Here is a 19,243-nt window from a genome sequence, read left to right on the forward strand (position 1 = left end):
TATCACGTAATGTTGAAATGCAATTGGGCATCCGATCCAAAAAGCCATTCCATCCTCCAAACGTCCACCTTGCAGAATGGTCTTTTTGACCCATGCAGATGATATAATGGTGAGCTCCAAATAGCCTTTTCCGGGATGTTTGGAAAATATTTAGCTTCACGCATGTTCCCTGTACTGCTTTCCCCTCGGTTAATGCCAAGGCCTTTCGTTACACGGGAGTATGAGCAAGTTTGTATCATGTAGTCACCATTTGTAGAATTAATTGATTTAGTAAGTTACTTAGCTGCTATTTTAGACTGGCTACTGTCCATTGATTCCGGCATTGGCAATGGATGTTAACACAAGATAGAGTCCACGCTTTGGGCCAGGACTGGACCGGTTTTGTGTTTGCAGTAATACATTGTTTGGTCATACACCGCTGATTAAATGGAGGAGTCAAACCAAATTTGCCAGTGCCCCCCTGGAGATGAGAGCCATGCATTGTGCAATGAGTATGTAATGCAGGGAAGTAGGTTGGAAGACGGCTCGTGGAAGCCATCATCTGTGGTGCTTCAGTCAGCCATGTTATAAGAGGGAAAGTTGACTTGTGAACAAGGTAGTGGCTTTTTGGCAAGGGGTGGTACTTGGCGATTCCATGAACAATGGTTCAAGAAGATGTGAAGAGACACATCTTGGAGAAAGCTTGAAGCATCTGAAGATGTGGTGAAGACCGACTCCTGGACATGTGTGGTACCCAAGGAGAGAACTGTTCAGGTACACAGCCAGCCCTCTCCTAAATGACTTGAGGATTTCTTAAATAGGAAAAGGCAATCAGAGCGTTATTTATATGGTTAAAGCAAGTGATCACAGATACAGGAAGGAGTTTGTGTTACCTTTTGGAACTTAAGACTGAGCTTGCTCTTTACAGAAGCCTAGATGTCCTTCAGTGCTAACCCAGGGTAAGCCGCTCTTACGCCTAGAACCCCTGGAGTGGTGCAGGAGCTTCATGTGGCTTGGTTAAATTGTAAGTAAAAGGTGAAGTTGAGGTGGCAGAGATCTGCTCAAATGCCTCTGTCCTCAGCAGAAGTGAGAGGTGAACCAGAGCCTCCAGCATCCCAGCCAAATACCCTCCCCACTGCACCGCAGGGGGCTTCCTGCTCAGCCCTTGTGCTGTGGCCTAGTTAATATTGAATTAAAGTGGCAGGGCTTCAAGAGGAAAGACCCAGGAATTGAACCAGGGTCTCAAGCATACAGGGGAGAGCCTGACCCCTGCACCAGAGAGAGCTACTCCCAGGGCACTTTTGCTTGGCCCAGTGAATAGTCATTAAACTGGAATGGCTGCAAGAGATGAGACTCAGGGCAGTAATTAAAGTGGAGCAGCTTCAAGAGGGGAGCAGGCTTCCGCCCAGCCCAGCACTGGTGTTTACAACCCTCCTCAGCAAGCACAGGGGCCACTGCATGGGACTGGCCCCCTCTCCCCTCCCTGCTGCCCACCCACCTGGGGCTGAGCAGGTCCAAGCTGCTCTCTTGAGCCCTCCCTCCTGTGTGGGGCTGGCATTGCTGCTTCGCGTTCCTCCTTCTCCTAGCGTACACGTTGCCACCGCCCATGTGCCTGTCTCTGAACTGCAGAGCGGGGTGAGAGTTTGCCTCTAAGCAGCAGCAAGGCGACTGCAGCCTGTGTGTGGCTCATGGCCCTTTGGGTGACCCAAAGACAGTCTAACAACGCTGGGCTTGGGAGCTGGCAGTTGGTCAGGGAGATGCGTTCTAGGTGAACACTGCTCGTTCCCCCCCAGCTTTGTGCAAAAGAAAAGTGATTTCTGCCCCTCCCAACACCAAGCTGAGCTCTCAGCTGTGGGAGGTAGTAACCTATCTGCCTGCTGGCTATAAACCTGCTCCCACCACCTCCCGTGTGAGCAGTTTGAGGGCAAAGTGCCAGAACACGGAGGTGGTCACAGCAAGATGATCTGACGTCTAGTGCAGTGGTTCCCAGCCAGGGGTACGTAGGGGTACATCTACTCAGCGAGATATTTGCCTACTTGTACAACAGGCTACATAAAAAGCACTAGCAAAGTCAGGACAAACTAAAATTTCATACGGACCATGACTTGTTTATACTGCTCTATAGACTGTACACCAGGGGCAGGCAAACTTTTTGGCCTGAGGGCCACATCGGGTTTCCAAAATTGTATGGAGGGCTGGTGCTGTGCCTCCCTAAACAGCCAGGCGTGGCCCCTGCCCCATCTGACCCCCCCCCCACTTCTCACCCCCTGATGGGCACCCCCGGGCCTCCTGCCCCATCCAACCCCCCCATCCCCTGACAGCCCCCCCCAGAACCCCTGCCCCATCCGTCCCTCCCTGCCCCCCTTTGAACCCCTCTGTTTCCCGCCCTCTGACCACCCTGACCCCTATCCACACACCTGCCTGCTGACCACCACCCCAAACTCCCCTGCCCTCTAGCCAACCCCACCTACTCTCTGCCCCTCTTTCTGCGCTGCCTGGAGCACCAGTGCCTAGCAGCGTGACAGCCCCACCGCCCGGCTGCAGCCAGCCACACACCGCGCAGCGCACAGGCCAGGCCAGGGTCTGCAGCTGTGCTGCCCTGGGAGCTTGCCGCCCCCCGACCCTGCCCAGAGCATTGGGCGGGCAGCGCAGTGAGCTGAGGGTACGCGGAGCTCAGGGGCCGGGCAGGAGGGTCCTGGGGGCTGGATGTGGCCCGGGGGCCATAGTTTGCCCACCTCTGCTGTACAATAGTTCTATTCCAATTGATTTATGTGATGATGATATGGTGAAAATGAGGAGTTCGGCCATTTGTCAGTTGCAGTGCATGGCCAGGTGAGTACTTTGTCCTTCACACGCTATGTTCAGACAAGACGTTCTACACGCTCCCTTACTGGTACGTCAGAGGGTGACCTGTCTTACCGTCGTCTTCGGAGACGGACAGACCATTCCAGTTGTCACCTGTGGGCTTTAGACTCGTCTCCCGGGCTGAGCAGAGAACATCAAAATAGGCTTTATAACTGGGGGCAGGGCTCTCATCTGCATAACTTCATACAAATAGTGGCTAGAAGAACGTCTCAGATCAGTTGACAAATATCTGATGTGTGACAAGGTACAAACGCGCTCCTGCTGTTCTGTGACTATAGAACTTTGCTTTAACCGAAGGCAAGAAAACACAGGGACATGCACAAACCGTCACCTGAGGTGAAACATTTCCTGCCCTCTCCAGAGCAGGGCTACTCCGCGTACACCCTGGCATTGCCAGTGGTATTTAGAAGCTTTCTGCCAACTGTGGGCACAATTAGACTCTGTTTCTACGTGGTATGGCCCTTTGGGTGCTGGGAGGATGTTTTCTCAGATTGGATGCCCAAGAATATTTAAACATTACATGATACAGAAAACCTGCTGCCCCACCCCCCTGAGGATGCCCACTGGGTATGTGCCTAACGGGGGGGGGGCAGTAACATTTTTCTAGCTGCTGGCTGCCCGCAATGGATGGGGGGGGGCAGACTAAAAGTGCAGGGTTGAGCACAGAGAAGCTCAGGGGTGGCCGGGGCTGCAGCGTTTTGAGCTTTTGTTGGCATAAATATACATTTCTTCCTGTGCGGGGCGCAAAGAAAACCGGCCAGCACAGCACCCCAAGCAGCAGCACCACCACCTGCCTGCGACCACCCTGCCGAGCACTCGCCCCCCCAGGCAGCGCAGCGCAGCGCGTGGTGACTCTGGTCCCTATTGAGGACATCCTGAAGCAGGTAACACTAACTATGGCATTGCTGATCATCCCCTGGCAAGGGGGACACAGGGCTGCCTGTCAAGACCGTAGCCCCACAAGGCAGAGGGAAGTACTAGTCCCCCTGACCTCCATATGCTCGCACTGTCCCCATGTGCCTGCTGGAGTGCACTGACCTCAGCAGAGACCAGGGAGCAGCAGGGAAGGTGCTGCCCAGCCAAGATCTGGCCTGGTCCCGCCCTGAGGGTCGCTGGGCTTCGCAGTTAGTGATTACGGATTCCAGCCCCTCCCTCTGGCTCTGAATTCGCCTGCAGCTGCAGTAGGAAGTTCAGCCTGTTCCCAAATGCACAGGAGCTCGACTGACCTGGCGTCTTTGGAGCGCTGCCAGGAAACCTGGCCTGGCCTCACACCGCTGTGCTCTGCCCTGCAGCCCGCTGCTGCTTGGTCCAGCCCCTTGGGCCTGTGGTGGCTGCTCTGCAATGCCAGGAACAGCTTCTCCGCTCTGCTGCCTGCCTGTCCCTGCCGGCGGCCTAATGCACTGGCCCATCTGCTCGAGGGGCCATAGACCTACCAGGCCCTGGAGTGGCCTGTCCTTGGGCACCATGGCAGCCAGGGGGCTGGGCATGGAGCGAAAGAAAGGGAAGTGGCCGACAACATGCAGCTGCGCTGGGCCACGTTCAGGCCAGGCTGTGTCTGGGCCGTGCTCCCCCTCCCGCTGGGCTGTTTTTTCTTGGCACCCAGATGTATAACTAGGCCGGGGAAGGGGCGAGCTGTAATTTGTGTCTTTCCCGCTGGCTGGTGCCACAGGCTGGATTGTCACTAGATCCCAAACGCTCCAGGGGCCCAGCCAGTGGGGGCTGCTGCAGCTGGAAGCCCTGAACAGAGCAAGGCTTCCACTCACCTCACCTAGCCCCCTCCCCCCCCCAATGGGGCTGTACCCAGTGAGGCCACTGCACCAAGTCCCAGCCAGACCCAGCACCAGCCTGGCCAAGGGGGAACAATAGGCAAAGCCGGAACTGGTGCCCGGATTCACCCCACCTGCAGCAGAGAACAGCCAGGAGCAGCGTCTCTCCCTACAACCTAGGGGCCCAGCTGCTCCCCCCCCCCCCCGACTACAGTGGAGAAAGGTGCAGTCCCGGCATGCAGGCACCTCCCCCAAAGCAGTCAAAGGGCTGAAGGGCAAGGGAGGCCAGGCAGGGCCCCGCAGCATGGCAAGGCCCCTTGGCACAGCAGGGCTCCCGAGGGTGCCAGGGCTGGGTGGGCACTGCCCGTCTCAGGCTTTAGGCAGTGGGAATTCTCCACGGCCTCTCCCTGGGCCCGGGCCCGGGGTTCTCACGCTCCTCCAGCCCTGATAGTGGGAGCCACCACACAGAGCCCTGGCTCGGGGCTTCTCCAGGCCAGCTGCTGAGCAGAGCCCTGCTGGCCTAGGGGGCCCAGTGCTGCCCCATCACCCCCACCTGGGGGGTCTGCAGCAGTGAGAGCCACCTCTGAAGGGGAGGTGAGCAGGCTCTGCTCAGCCATGCATCAAGCAGCCACTACACTCATGCCATAAGCCTGATTGACCTATCCCCTGCCCACCCCTGCATGCCCCCCAGGCTTCTACACCCTGCTCCCCCCATCTGCACACAAAGGCTCCCTCAACACCCCTTGTTTTAAGGTGGGGGGGGTGCATGCCTGACCTTGGGCTGCAGGTTTCCAGTCTCTCCTGAGCGGGGCCCTAGGAACAGCTCCTCCAGCTTGTGCTGCACCCTGGAACCAAGGCCTCTCGCCGCAGCTGCACCCGATAGCTCGTCAGTGGCGTCGTTAGAGGGGACTGGAGGCTGGGCTGGGCTGGGCACAGAGGGGCTGTCTGCACTGCAGCTGGGCCCGCACTAGACGCAGCAGTGTGCACGGTGCAGCTCGGGAGGCGCTTGCAGGCCTGAGCAACAAACTCCACCCTGCGATTTTAGCAGGCTGGGTCGAGCCCATGGTGAGCGTTTGTTCACCAGGCAGGCAGGCAGGCGGTGCGCTCCCAGCTGCAGTGGAAGCATGCCCTGCGGGGCCCCTGCTCCCCTCCCCAGCACTGGGTGCCAAAGCAGGCTGCTTAGGGGGCAAACAGCTGAGGCCAGGAGAAAGCAGTGGGGTGGGCCTGCGGGGCCTCAGAAGATCTGGGGGAGGCTAGGGTAGGATGGGGGCTGTGGGGTGGGCTCAAGGGGCATGGGCGGAGCTGTGAAGGGGAAGCTGGTTTGCTCACTCAAGACCTTAGGGGTCTTAAACCCCGCCCCCCATAACAGCCAGGGCCGCTGGCCAGCGCGCACAAGGGCACTAAGCTTGCGCTCAATGATCCTGGGAGGCCGGGTGCTCACCCAGCTGGAGCCCCTCCCCCAGCAAGCCCTTTGGGTATGTTTCCCCCCCTCCCGCCCCGCATCCTGGCCCTAGAGATAAGCCCCCTCTGTCCCGTGTCTCGGCAGCTGGGATGGTTCTGTGCCGAGCACGACTGCAGCAGCTGCTGGGCTCACGTGGCCGTTACGGACCTGACGGCGCTCCCTGGCCTGCCCGAGGCGGTGACTGACAGGCCCCATCCCACGGTCACCATGCAGCTGACCAGGGACCCAGGCACCGCGCCTGCCCGGCCCAGCTCCTGCCTCTTTACTTGCCTGGAGACCTGAGCTGTGTGCCAGGAGCCAAGGCTGGCAGTGTGGCTCTTATCAGCTGTGCAGGCCACGGGGCTAAGCAGCCAGGCAGACGCCGAGGGGGCAGCACAACCCCTCGGCCAGAGAGGGCTCTGCTCCCACCCCCGCAGCTTTGAAATGGTCAGGCCCTGGGAGGGGCTCCCGGCGCAGAGGCCCACCGAACTGCCATGTCCATGCTGCACTGCCCTGGGGGCCGGGGCCCTTGCCTACCCGCCCTAGGCAGCTGGGCACGACTGCTGCAGCAGCCTGTTAAACAGCTGCCGTGTTCTAACTCAGAGGTGGCTGCATTGCCATGATGGGCACAGCTAAAATCAGAAGCAAAGGCCTTTCTGCTCCCACCCTACTGAGACAGTGGGGTGTAAAGCCCCCTCCCCTCATACATGCAGCCCAGAGACTGTGGCCAGGAGAGGCCGGTCGGATCCAGTCCAGCCTCCAACACAACTCAGGCAGTGAGCTGCCCCTGCAAGCCCTGCACTGTCCCCAGTGCCCTGTCTGCGCCGGAGCGACCCAGTTCGAAAGACCCCCTGCTCTCTGTCACCCCATGAGAGAGAACCCACTGCCTTGCCAGAGCAGCTCCCACCTCAGGGGAAAGAGACATTCGGGGCGGGGGAGAGGGGTGGCAGGGAGATGTCTCCCACAGGGCCGAGCCAGCTGCCCCATTGCCACACACAGCCCAGCCCAGTCAGGAGCCAGGCTGAGTGCATAAAGGGGGGTGCAGCAGGGGCTGTGGCAAAGGGGCGGGGAGCCCCCGGGTCAGACGGGCAATGCCGGAGCCCTAACCCTGACCCACATACTCCGAGCAGCTGGGGCTCAACTGGAGGCGGGTAATGCAATAATCACTGAGTGCCAGGAGGCAGCTTGCTCCGTACAACCCCCGCACTGGGCCAAAGATGGGGAGGGCCTGCCCCCATCCAGCCGTAGGCTGCCCCCAGCAGCTCAACACCAGCCCCAGGGGGTCCCCTCCACCAGCAGGGCCCCCAGAGGCTCCGTGGGCAGGTGAGGCTGGAGCAGAGCAGCCAGGGCGCTGGAGACATCAGCGCTGCCCAGCCTGGGCTGAGAGCCCGGCAGAATTCTGTCCCCATTGCTACTGCGTGGCAGAGACAGGGGCATTGGCAGCCAGTGGCAATTCCCTGCCTCCTGCCTGGCCTTGGCTTGGGGCATGATCCTGGCTGGGCTCCAAGGCCAGGGGTGGCAGCATCTGTGTAACCCAGTGCCAGCCCCCTGTGCAGCCTGGGGTGGGATGTGACCCTTCAGTAGCGGTGAGGGCATCAGGGGAGCCCCCCTGGTGTCTGTGGGTGCGCGGGGACCAGGATGGGAGTTCCCCAGTGCTGCCACCTGCAATGGAGAGAGGAACCCAGGGGCAGTGCGGGGTGCAGAAGGATGAGGAGGCCATGGCATGGGGGCACTGCAAGGTGGAGAATCCACTGCAGGACCTTGTGGTCCATGCCCTGGGCACATGCCCTCTCTGGCTCTAGCCAAGCTTTCCAGCTGAGCTGCCAGGGAGGGGGAGCGACCATCTAGCTGTCTCTGCTCTTCCCTGCCCCACCAGCCCAGGAGCTGGAGCCAGAGCCCCCAGGGCTCCTGGCTACAGCAGCCAGGTCTCTCCTGTGACCCTGCTGAGCCTTCCAAGCTCAGGGCACTGAGGGGAGGAGGGCTCGGACCAGCCACGGGGATGGGGGAGGGCAGCAGCCCACGAAGGAGCTGCTCGTCCTGCTGGGCCCCACAGCGCCCCAATTCCCACTGCTCTGCGTGGCTCAGTACAGAACCAGGCTGCTTGGCCTGGGGGTGCCGTTTAACAGTCCAGGAGTTTTCTGCTGCTCATGGGGGTGGAGGAGGGTTGCTACATAAACGCCCTCTGGGGCTGGCCCTGTCTGGGGTGCGAATCTCCCCAGGCTCAGGCGACTGGCTGGGCAGCGGAGGTAATGGGCTCCCCAGGAGCAGAGCCGGGGGGGTCACTGCTCACTGCACCCCTTGAATCCCCCACACTAGGCCTGGGGAAGAAGCTGTGGACTCTCCATCAGCCCATGGTGCCAGGCAGCAGGGCCTGGCAGGGTAGCAGCCCAGCTACCTTCTGGAGGGGAACCGAGCATTGGCCCCCGCCGCTGAAAGAGCCACCGTCAGTGACGGAAATCCCCCCGGAAGGAAGCAAAGAGCTGCCAGCAAAGGGGACTACCAGCTGCTGTGGGGAGCTGCTGAGGTGCACCTGGTCGCTGTTTACCCTGAGCTGCTGGCTCCTAGGAGAGCCCGGGGAGCTGCTGCGTGCAGCTAAAGCCCGAGCAGGGTGACTGCGCAGGGCTGGGCTGCCAGCTCCTAATTAGCCTGGATGTAATTAAAGGGCCATTTGCATATGACAGGGCAATAATTCAAAGCAGACAGGGGTGAGGCGGGGAAGGAAGACACAGAGCAGCTCCAGAGCCACTAGGGCACAATGACGGTAATTAGTGATGCTGGAAAGGGGCCGGACCTGGGCCAGCCACGCGTGCGGGTTCGTGCCGTGCGGGTTGCTGCTGCGTGGAATGAGTGGCTGGAGCCAGAGCCCTGGCTGGGAGCAGGACCCAGCAAAAGAGGCCATTGAGGGTCATAGTCCCTGGCAGTCAGAGAGTCACCCCCAGCTATCAGCACCGTAGCCCTAAGGGCCCCAAGCATGCACCAACCACAGTCAGTGACCCTAGCTCGGCCGCACACGTGGGGCAGGGACTCACCCAAGATCACCCAGCACAACTGGGAATAAAAGCCAGGCTTCCTGGTTCCCGCTCAGTCCCCCACCCCACAGCTGCATGTAGGGAGGGAGAGGCTGCAGGGCCCAGCTCCCCATCACCTGCCTGCACCCAAAGGTGTTAACAGCTGTGCCCTCTCTGTACCCCAAGCAGAGCCTGAATCCAGAAACCCCGACTTGCAACGGTTTGGTTTAAGGGGGGGGGGGGGGGCTTTAGCTGCTGCAACCAGCTGTGTGGATACACTCACATCAGGCTTGTATCAGTTTTCCTTAAAGGAGAAGCAGGTTTAATTGAAAGCACAGTCAGCCACTCTGACACCCACACAAGGGTGTCACCCCCCCCCCCGCCCCCGCCACGCACAGCGGTTTCACAGGATGAGGGGACAGGACAGACTGGGAGGAGGGGCAAAGGCTCATGTGGCTGGCAGAGGAAATACCCTATGTCTCCATGTGGCTCTTTCAGCTGACCCTCCCCAGCCCTTGTCCCAGCTGCAGGGCAGGGTTCCTGGGGAGAAAGGCATCTGCTCTGTGACCCGTCTTCAGTAAAGACGCCCTGGGCATGGCTTTAGCTGGCAGCGAGGCGAGGCCAGAGCACCACCTCCCTGCACTCAGAGCACTGATTAAGGAGCAGCCATGGGAACACTGCTGGTCACCCCAAATACCACCCCCAGCCATGCCCACTACTGCTGGCTGGAAGGACTTCTCTCCTCACCCCGCCCCCCGCAGTCACAGCAATGGCCTCCAATGGGGGGGGGGGTGGCAAATGGAGGCAGCACCCGGCAGGGTGGGCAGGGCTCAGGTGGGGGGTGTCACCTTTCCAGCCTGCTAATCCCACAATTGCATTCATGCTGCCCCAGTTTAAGGTAATTATCCCATTATCCCTGGCGCATAGCACTCCCATCTGGGACAGCAGCTGGTGAGAGGGCTGCTTCTCATGGCCCATGTGTGATCACCCTTGTGCTCCCTTGGTGGGGGCACAGGAGGGCTGAGGCCATGGGAGGGGAGGCTAGCAGCAGCAGCAGAGGGGGAGAGGGCTGGGCTGGAAGTGTGTCTTACAGGCCCAGCAAGGCCAGATGGTTCCTGATGGCAGCCAGGTGTTTGTGCCCCTCCTCCCCCTTGCTGGCTCCACTTCCCCTCTGCTGGTTGTGCCATGGCCTCTCCTCTGCTGGATCTCTGGGTCTCTGCTGTGATACACTCAGCATGGGGCCTGGACTGCTTGGGCCACGGCCACTGGCAACAGAGCGAGCTCATCCCCCAGCACATTGCCGTGTGTCACTCGGTGCACAGCAGGCATGGGTCTGTGGGGGCCAGCGTGTCTCTGGGCGTGTGTGGGTCCATGGTGGCAGTGCCCGGATCTGTGAGAGTCACAGTCCAGCCTGGAGCGTCAGCAAAGAAAGGTGCAGGACGTAGGGGTACGTGCACCCCAGGCAGGCTGCAAGCAGCAGTGATCAGGGCCCAGGGCTGGAAGTGCCCAAGGAGGGGAGGTCCCGGCTGTGCCCTTGGATGAAAGTGTGACGAGCTGGCAGGGGTTGGCACTGCTACCCCGTGCAGGCTCCTGCCAGCGTGGCAGCCCGGGTGGGAAGGCAGTCTGAAAGCCTGGTGTGCTGGCCAGGGTAATGGGGACCGGGGCCCCACCCCAGGCGGTGAGAGCCGCGCCTCTGCCCCCTCTTCTGCTCTACACCGAGCCAGAGTGCGGACCAGCTGGGTTCCGACCAATAAGCCTGTTGGATTTCCACAGCCTGTGCCCTTGGGGGCACCCAGCTCCGCCTCACGCCCCACTTACAGCACCTGGGAGAGACGTTCATCACTCTGAGCAATGGACTGAGAGGGGTTCATCGCTCGCCTTCCCGGAAGGGGAATTTGAGCCGTCACTAAAGAGCCTCTGCGCACTGAATAATAAATGGCTCCTGCAGACAGCTGAGTTGGGAGCTGGCAGACGGGCATGGGGCTCAGACTTTAATGGCACCAATAGCCCCGCCCCAGATCCCTGCCATGGGAGGGGCAGCAGGGGGCCAGGCCTGTCTGGGATGCCAGCTCCAGCCTAGAGTTGCCGTACAGCTCTAAGGGGACAAACATCTCTGCTGTCAGGCTCATTTCAGGCTGCCCTGTCCAGGCCCCAGGCTCCCAATGGAGGGGCACAGGGGGTGGCAGAATGCAGCCACCAGCAAAGGCAGGACTGGGCAGGACTGTGCCCTGTCTGCACATGGGGTTCCTCCCAGCCTGGCCAGCGGGAGGCAACCCTGGCCCAGAGCATCTCTGGGGGGCTCCTTCTGACCCAGCCAAGGGGAGGTTTGCTGCTTGTGCACCAGGAGTGGCTGGGCCCAGGCCTTGCCAGGTGCCCTGGCCCAGAGTCTGGTTGTGACACCGCTGAAGCGATAGGTTTGTTCTGATGGCCAGGCCCCAGCAGACACACTCGGAGCCCTACCCTAGACAAACTGCTCCAGCTTCCTGAGTCCTGCTCCTAGTTCCCGAGCCATCCGCTGGCAGCCTGGGACACGAGCTATGCCCACGCGACTTGCTGGGGGTCTGGCACACCAGAGCGGGCTGGCAGGATTTCCGTGCTAACAGGCGTGAGCAGGCAAGAGGCCCTCACAGCTCTCCCTGGCCAGGCATTGAGCAGTGAGCCCCGGGGCAGGGTGCTCCCAGCAGCATCTGTCCCCTCGCCCCCCGGATAGACTGAGGGTACAGCTCTGACGGAGGCAACACAATCGCCAGTGACAGGAGACGGGGCACAGCCATATGGAGGCAGGTGGGGTAATTAGGGTCAAATGTAAATCTCGGATTTAATGAGCACTAATTGCATTAGGATGGCCTGCATGGCTCCAGAAAGGGGGCTGCGGCATGGGGGAAGGAGGGGCAGCAGGTGCCTTGGTGGCACAGAGTTACGAGACCCGCCGTGCTTCCTATGGGGCACCCGTAAAGGTTGCTGTGCTGGCCTCACCCTCAGCCACGCCCCAGCAGGAGCAGCTCCACGGCCACGGCGGGCGGCTCTCCCAGCAGTTGTGTCCCTTTGGTAGCAAGGCAGCGCCAGCTGACCTCTGGTCAGGGGTGACAGTAACCTAAAGGGCGTACTCCGGAGTCCAGAGCAGGGGGGGTGGCCTCAACTGGAAGAGGCGTGGTCTTTAAATACCCAGGCCCTTTAAATCAAGATTTAAAGGCCCTGGGGCTCGGGCTCTGGCTCTGGCTCGGGCTGGAAGCCCCAGGGCCTTTAAATCACCCCCGGAGCTCCCAGCTGCAGAGGTGGCTGGGAGCCCTGGGGCTCAGGGGCGATTTAAAGGGCCTGGAGCTCCGGCCACCGTGGAGCTCCGGGCCTTTTAAATCACCATCGTAGCTCTGTCACCGCTACCCTGGGGCTCCGGCAGTGGGGCTTGGGAGGTGATTTAAAGGGTCCAGGGCTCCGGCTGCTGCAGGGAGCACCAGGCCCTTTAAATTGCCAGCCTGGGGAAGCCGGTCCGGCACGGCGTACTGGCTCTTGCTGGTATGCCGTACCGGACCGTACCAGCTTACTTTCACCTCTGCATCTGGTGCAGCCTGGGAGCCTCAGGCGTGATCATGGTAAGGAGCCAGGACTCCACCTGCAAGCAGGACCTGGGCCCTTCTAGCGGCCTGGTAGGAGGAGGCTGTGGTCCCTGCAAAGCTGATCTCAGCTCAGAGCTGAGAGTGCTCGTGCTCCAGGGCTGGGAGGGGACTGACTCAGGAGGCCCAGGGGTCCTGTTTTGAGAAGATGGGGCCTGCTGAGGAAGGAGGGGAGACAGCTGGATAAAAGGGCCCCAAGGCAGGGACTGGGAGTGCACACAAGGGGGGAGACAAGGAGCGCAGCAGTGAAAATAAACAGAGGGAGGAAATGACTGAGGTGGGGGAGGAGAGAGACCAAAAGAGAGGCAGGAAATGGTTCTGTTGCTGCCCTGGAAAGTCCTGGGGCTGCCTGGGGGCAGCTCTCAGGATGTGCTGTGCACGCAAAGCCCCTGGGAAGGCGGTTATGAAATGGCTGGCGAGCACAGGGCTGCGTGGCTTCCATCTTGACCTTGCTTCCTGCTCGCTCATGGCTGGGCAGCACTGGGGAGACGATTCACTGCGTGGAGGGAAGGGAATGAGAAAGGCAGCAGGTCCTGAATGCGCAGGGGGCAAGAGGGGACAGAAAGCCGCCGTGATCCGGACTCACAGCTGGTCACTGGGGGGCGGGGCTGGGGGGGAGCACTTGCCCACCTCCCCTGCCAACCCAGCTACAAGGAGGAGACAGACAGTCAGAGATTGTGTCACAAAACGTGCCAGGGCCCTGAGCAAGGAGGGAAACCTGCCCGTGGGTTTTGAGCTGAAAGTACCCGGATGTGCCCTGGGGGTTCCCATGAGACATAAAGGCTTCAGCGTGGCATGGAAGGAGCGTGACACGTGACATCAGTGGCCCAGAACCCAGCAGCGGCTGCAGAGGTCAGCTCCACGTCACAGGTGAGGCACACGAGCAGAAGCCCCCCCGTGTGCCTCGCCCTCCCCAGCACCATCAGCCCTTCGCTTTCAGGCGCACACCGGCTCGGCTCGGCTCGGCTCGGCCAAAGAAGTCGTCCTGGCCTATGTCAGAGAATTTGGCTGTTTGAGGACTGGCAGCACCAGCAGCCAAGTGGAGTGCTCCCGGGCATGGGACTGTGGCACCATGGGCTAGTCAGCTGAGCTGTGCTGAGCACGGTGATCTCGCTTGGGACCGCCGCTTCCCTCTTTACCACAAATGGGCTGCGCCCTGCTCTTGTTCCCAGGGAAAGTCCCGCAGCTCTTCCCCACCCCTCCAGGAAAGCTAGAGGAAAACGCAACACATGGCATCAGAATCCAGAGGCAGAAACCAGGGGGCCAGATTCGCTTGGGCGCTTCAAGCCCAAACTTGGGATGGAGGAATAGCAGCCACCCTGTGAGGTGAACCCCAGGCCTTCTCCCACGCTCCACAGCCGAACCCCAAACTGTCCCCTGCCCCAAACAATCCCCAACCACCCCCCTGAACCCCAGACTATCCCATCCTCCCACTTGACCGTTCTCTGAAGTGACCCCGGACCCTCACTAAGCTGTCCTGTGCTCAGACGGGCCCTCCCCCTTCCTGACGCCGGCGGGGCAGTGGGAGGAAACCAAGGTCCGCTGGCCACTTGTGACAGAGCCAGGGCCTCAGCAGGCAGCTCCAGCAATGGGAACGGGCACCTCGCTGCAATGCCCACCCACGGGAACAGGAACTGCAGGGAGCTGCCCTAATCTGGGGCAAGCCCCCATCCCAATACTGCATCTGTCTCCATCAGGGTGACCGCAGGGCTCCGGTGGAATCAGCCAGCCCCTCCCACTCAGCGAGCAAACGGCCCTTCCAGTCCTGTGTTTGGCCTTGTCAGGCTAATCCTCCCAGGGCTGGAGCAGTGCTGAGAGCAGCCCGAACACGTCTGTCCGTTCACACTGGCGCTGCATGACAATCCTGCAGGCTCCTGGGGCTGGAGCATGTGCAGGTGGACGAACGCAGCGGACACAGGCTGCAGGTGGAGCTGGGACAGATACCTGGTGGGGCTGGAAAGCCCTGGCCCCTTGGGGTGGGGGGGCTCTCGGAGCCTTTGCTTCCCTGCCTTGTTCAACAGGGAGGGAGGGAAAACCTCTAGAACATAAGAATGGCCAGACTGGGTCAGATCAAAGGTCCATCCAGCCCAGTATCCTGTCTACTGACAGTGGCTAATGCCAGGTGCCCCAGAGGGAGGGAACCTAACAGGTAATGATCTAGTGATCTTTCTCCTGCCATCCAGCTCCACCCTCTGACAAACAGAGGCTAGGGACACCATTCCTTACCCATCCTGGCTGATAGCCGTTAATGGACTTAGCCTCCATGAACGTATCCAGTTGTCTTTTAAACCCTGTTATAGTCCTAGCCTTCACAACCTCCTCAGGCAAGGAGTTCCACAGGTTGACTGTGTGCTGAGTGAAGAAGAACTTCCTTTTATTTGTTTTAAACTTGCTGGCCATTCATTTCATTTGGTGGCCCTTAGTTCTTATCTTATGGGAACAAGTAAATAACTTTTCCTTATTCCCTTTGTCCACACCACTCATGATTTGATAGACCTCTATCACATCCCCCCTTAGTCTCCTCTTTTCCAAGCTGAAAAGTCCTGGCCTCTTTAATCTCTCCTCATATGAGACCCGTTCCAAACCCCTCATCATTTTAGTTGCCCTTTTCTGAACCTTTTCTAATGCCAGTATATCTTTTTTGAGATGAGGGGACCACATCTGCATGCAGTATTCAAGGTGTGGGCATACCATGGATTTATATAAGGGCAATAGGATATTTTCTGTCTTATTCTCTATCCCTTTCTTGATGGTTCCCAACATTCTGTTTGCTTTTTTGACGGCCGCTGCACACTGTGTGGATGTCTTCAGAGAAATATCCACGATGACTCCAAGATCTTTCTCCTGATCAGGTGTAGCTAAATTAGCCCCCATCATATTGTATGTATAGTTGGGGTTATTTTTTCCAATGTGCGTTACTTTACATTTACCTACATTAAATTTAATTTGCCATTTTGTTGTCCAATCACTTAGTTTTGGGAGATCTTTTTGAAGCTCTTCAGCCTGCTTTGGTCTTAACTATCTTGAGCAGTTTAGTATCATCTGCAAACTTTGCCACCTCACTGTTTACCTCTTTCTCCAGATCATTTATGAATAGCTTGAATAGGATTGTTCCTCGGACTGACCCTTGCGGAACACCACTAGTTACCCCTCTCCATTCTGAAAGTTTACCATTTATTCCTACCCTTTGTTCCCTGTCTTTTAACCAGTTCTCAATCCATGAAAGGATCTTCCCTCTTATCCCAGGACAACTTAATTTACATAAGAGCCTTTGGTGAGGGACCTTGTCAAAGGCTTTCTGGAAATCTAAGTACACTATATCCACTGGACCCCCTCAAAGAACTCTAATAGATCAGTAAGACACGATCTCCCTTTACAGAAACCATGTTGACTTTTGCCCAACAATTCATGCTCTTCTATGTGTCTGACAATTTTATTCTTTACTATTGTTTCAACTAATTTGTCCAGTACTGACATTGGACTCACTGGTCTGTAATTGCCAGGATCACCTCTAGATCCCTTCTTAAATGTTGGCATTACATTAGCTATCTTCCAGTCACTGGGTACAGTAGCTGATTTAAAGGACAGGTTACAAACCATAGTTAATAGTTCCACAATTTCACACTGGAGTTCTTTCAGAACTCTTGGGTGATGCCATCTGGGCCCGGTGACTTGTTCCTGTTCAGTTTCTCAGTTAATTCCACAACCTCCTCTAGTGACACTTCAATCTGTGACAATTCCTCAGATTTGTCACCTACAAAAGACAGCTCAAGGTTTGGAAATCTCCCTCACATCCTCAGCCGTGAAGACTGAAGCAAAGAATTCATTTAGTTTCTCCCCGAGGACTTTATCGTCTTTAAGTGCTCCTTTTGTATCTCCATCGTACAGGGCCCCCACTGGTTGTTTAGCAGGCTTCCCGCTTCTGATGCACTTAAAAAACATTTTGTTATTACCTTTTGAGTTTTTGGCTAGCTGTTCTTCAAACTCCTTTTGGCTTTTCTTATGACATTTTTACATTTAATTTGGTCGTTTATGCTCCGTTCTATTTACCTATTTATGTGTCGTGCCAGAGCAGGTCAAGTGGGCATGGGGCTTCCGAGTGTGAGAGGCCCAGGCGGGTGGGTCCTGGGCTGCTCCTGGCCGCAAGAAGGAGAAAAGAAACCCCTGTCCCAGCTCCTACCCTGGGGGATCCTCCAGCACATCTGGGGATCCCAGTGCACCTGCCTGGGAGATTCTCCAGGGAGGCCGGGGGCTAAGGGCACATAGGGAGAGACAGAAATCCACAGGGAAAGGAACATGAGTCAGGAGGAAGTGATCGGTCTCTCTGCCTGCGCTCCAGCCCTGCCCTGTCTCACACCTGTGCCCAGACCAGCAGCCCCTGAACTTGGGGGATGGGGTGGAGCACGGCAGATGCAGGTAGGCAGAGCTCTTCCAGGGGGTACATCAACTCATCTAGCTAGTGCCGAGTGGGGCGGAAGGGACGCTCCCCAGAGCCAGCGCTGTACAGGGAGGCGTCAGTAGGATCGTCATGTTCCCAAGGGCAGAGTCAGCCGGCGGCGGCCACGGGGCGTTGCGAGGCCGGAGGCGCGCCCCAGGCGTACAGAGCCGCTGCCTTGGGGGCAGCCTAGCGCCCACCCCACCGGCGGGTCCCGGCCACACAGACCCACAGCGCCGCCGCGCGGGGACCGGCAGCAGCAGCCGCGTCCCCCGCGGCTGTGACGGGACAGTCGCGCCCGGCGCAGAGGCAGGCGGCCGGGCCACCATGAGCTGCTGGGGCTGCTGCGGGAGGCCCGGCGGCGGCGGAGCCGCGTCCCACGCCTGGGGCTACGGCCCCGAGGACGGCCCGGAGCGCTGGCATGAGCGCTTCCCCCTGGCCCGGGGGCGGCGGCAGTCCCCCGTGGACATCCGGGCCCAGGACACCCGCTACGACGCCGCCCTGCGGCCGCTCCACTTCAGCTACGGGGCGGCCGCGGCGCGGCGCGTCGCCAACAGCGGGCACACGCTGCAGGTGCAGTTCGGCGGGGGCGCGGCGCTGGCCGGGGGGCCCCTGGACGGCCCCTACCGCCTGGCCCAGCTCCACCTACACTGGGGCTCGGGGCCGGAGCAGGGCTCGGAGCACACGCTGGAGGGGCGCCGCTTCCCGGCCGAGCTGCACCTGGTGCACTGGCGGGCCCGCGACGGGCGGCTGAGCCGGGCGATGAGCCGCCCCGACGGGCTGGCCGTGGTGGCCGTGCTGCTGCGCCTGGGGCGGCCCTGCCCGGGCCTGGAGCCGCTGCTGGGCGCGCTGGGCTCCGTGCGCACCCGGGGCACCGAGGCGCCCGCCCCCGCCTTGCAGCCGCGGGAGCTGCTGCCCGCCGGCGGCGACTTCTGGACGTACCCGGGCTCGCTGACCACCCCGCCGCTGCTGGAGAGCGTCACCTGGCTGGTGCTGCGGGAGCCCGTGGAGGTCGGCGCCGAGCAGCTGGGCGCCCTGCGCGGGCTCCTGAGCAGCGCGGCCGGCGAGCCGCCCCGCCCGCTGCAGGACAACTGGCGGCCGTGCCAGGCGCTGCACGGCCGGGAGCTGCGGGCCAACTTCCGCTGAGCGCCCGGCCCGGCCCGGCCGCTGCTCAATAAACGCCCTGCCACGCCAGGCTGCCTCCTTCCCCCGCGCGGCGCTGCCCCGGCCCAAGCGGCCGGGCCGGGCCGGGCCGGGCCGGGCCGCGGGCTCTGCCCTCAGCGCGAGGGGAGCAGCAGAGCCAGGGGTCCGGCCGCGGGCCAGGGCAGCAGGAGTCAAAGGGCTGGTAACAGGGATCCTGGCAGCAGCAGGGGCCGGCCCTGGGGCGCTGCAGAGGGGACTGCCAGGGTGCAGTGAGGGTACAAATCTCCGCCAGCACTGGCTGTTAAACTTCCCCCGGGGCAGCCTGGGTGGGGAACCCATCCCTGAGCATGCGCGGGGGGGGGTATAGGGACTTAAAGGTGCTTACAGCAAGGAGGGGAAGAGCCAAGGCACAGCCCTGGGGAGCAGCTGTTCGGAGACTGGAGTTTATAGTTCCAGAGGGTCCTCCCAGCCCATTATGAACAAGAGCCAGACCCCATCCCTCAGTAAAGCTTTAACAAAATTCGCCCCAGGGCAGCACCCTGCATCCCCAGGAAGGGGGCAGAGAGCCTGCAGCACAGTTAACTGGCAGGGACACCAGAGCCCGGCCCACCAAAAGTTAAGGCAGGTCAGTATCTAAATTAAACCCAAACAAGCTCCTTTTAAACCAAACCGGGAACGTGAGCACAGGGAGTTACAGCCATTTAAGTAAATCAGCTTAGAAACAGCCCTACATTTAACTAGTAGAGCTTCGACTCTCAAAGCATCTTCCCCACTCCAGCAAAGGTGAGCTCTTCACAGAGCTGAAGGAGTGAGCTGACCTTGCGGCTATTCAAGTGGCCTTGGACTAAGGGGGGCTCTCGGTCAGGGAGTCCAATGCTTGGACAGGCCCAAGGGTCAAACTCCCAAGCCTGGAGCAGGCAGGTAGCTTTGGCAGTAAAGCACTAGGCACTAGGACTCCCCTCACGCCAAAGACCAGACATCACCCCTTTCAGCAG

The 19,243-nt window shown here is 59.8% G+C and overlaps 1 pseudogene; it reads left to right on the forward strand.

Moving 5' to 3' along the window:
- Positions 1–17,198: 17,198 nt before the first annotated feature.
- On the forward strand, positions 17,199–18,251 carry LOC140899834 (carbonic anhydrase 2 pseudogene; annotated as a pseudogene).
- The last annotated feature ends 992 nt before the right edge of the window (positions 18,252–19,243 follow it).

This window comes from Lepidochelys kempii, chromosome 17, assembly GCF_965140285.1.
Source record: "Lepidochelys kempii isolate rLepKem1 chromosome 17, rLepKem1.hap1, whole genome shotgun sequence".
In the NCBI taxonomy this organism is placed as follows: domain Eukaryota; kingdom Metazoa; phylum Chordata; order Testudines; family Cheloniidae; genus Lepidochelys; species Lepidochelys kempii.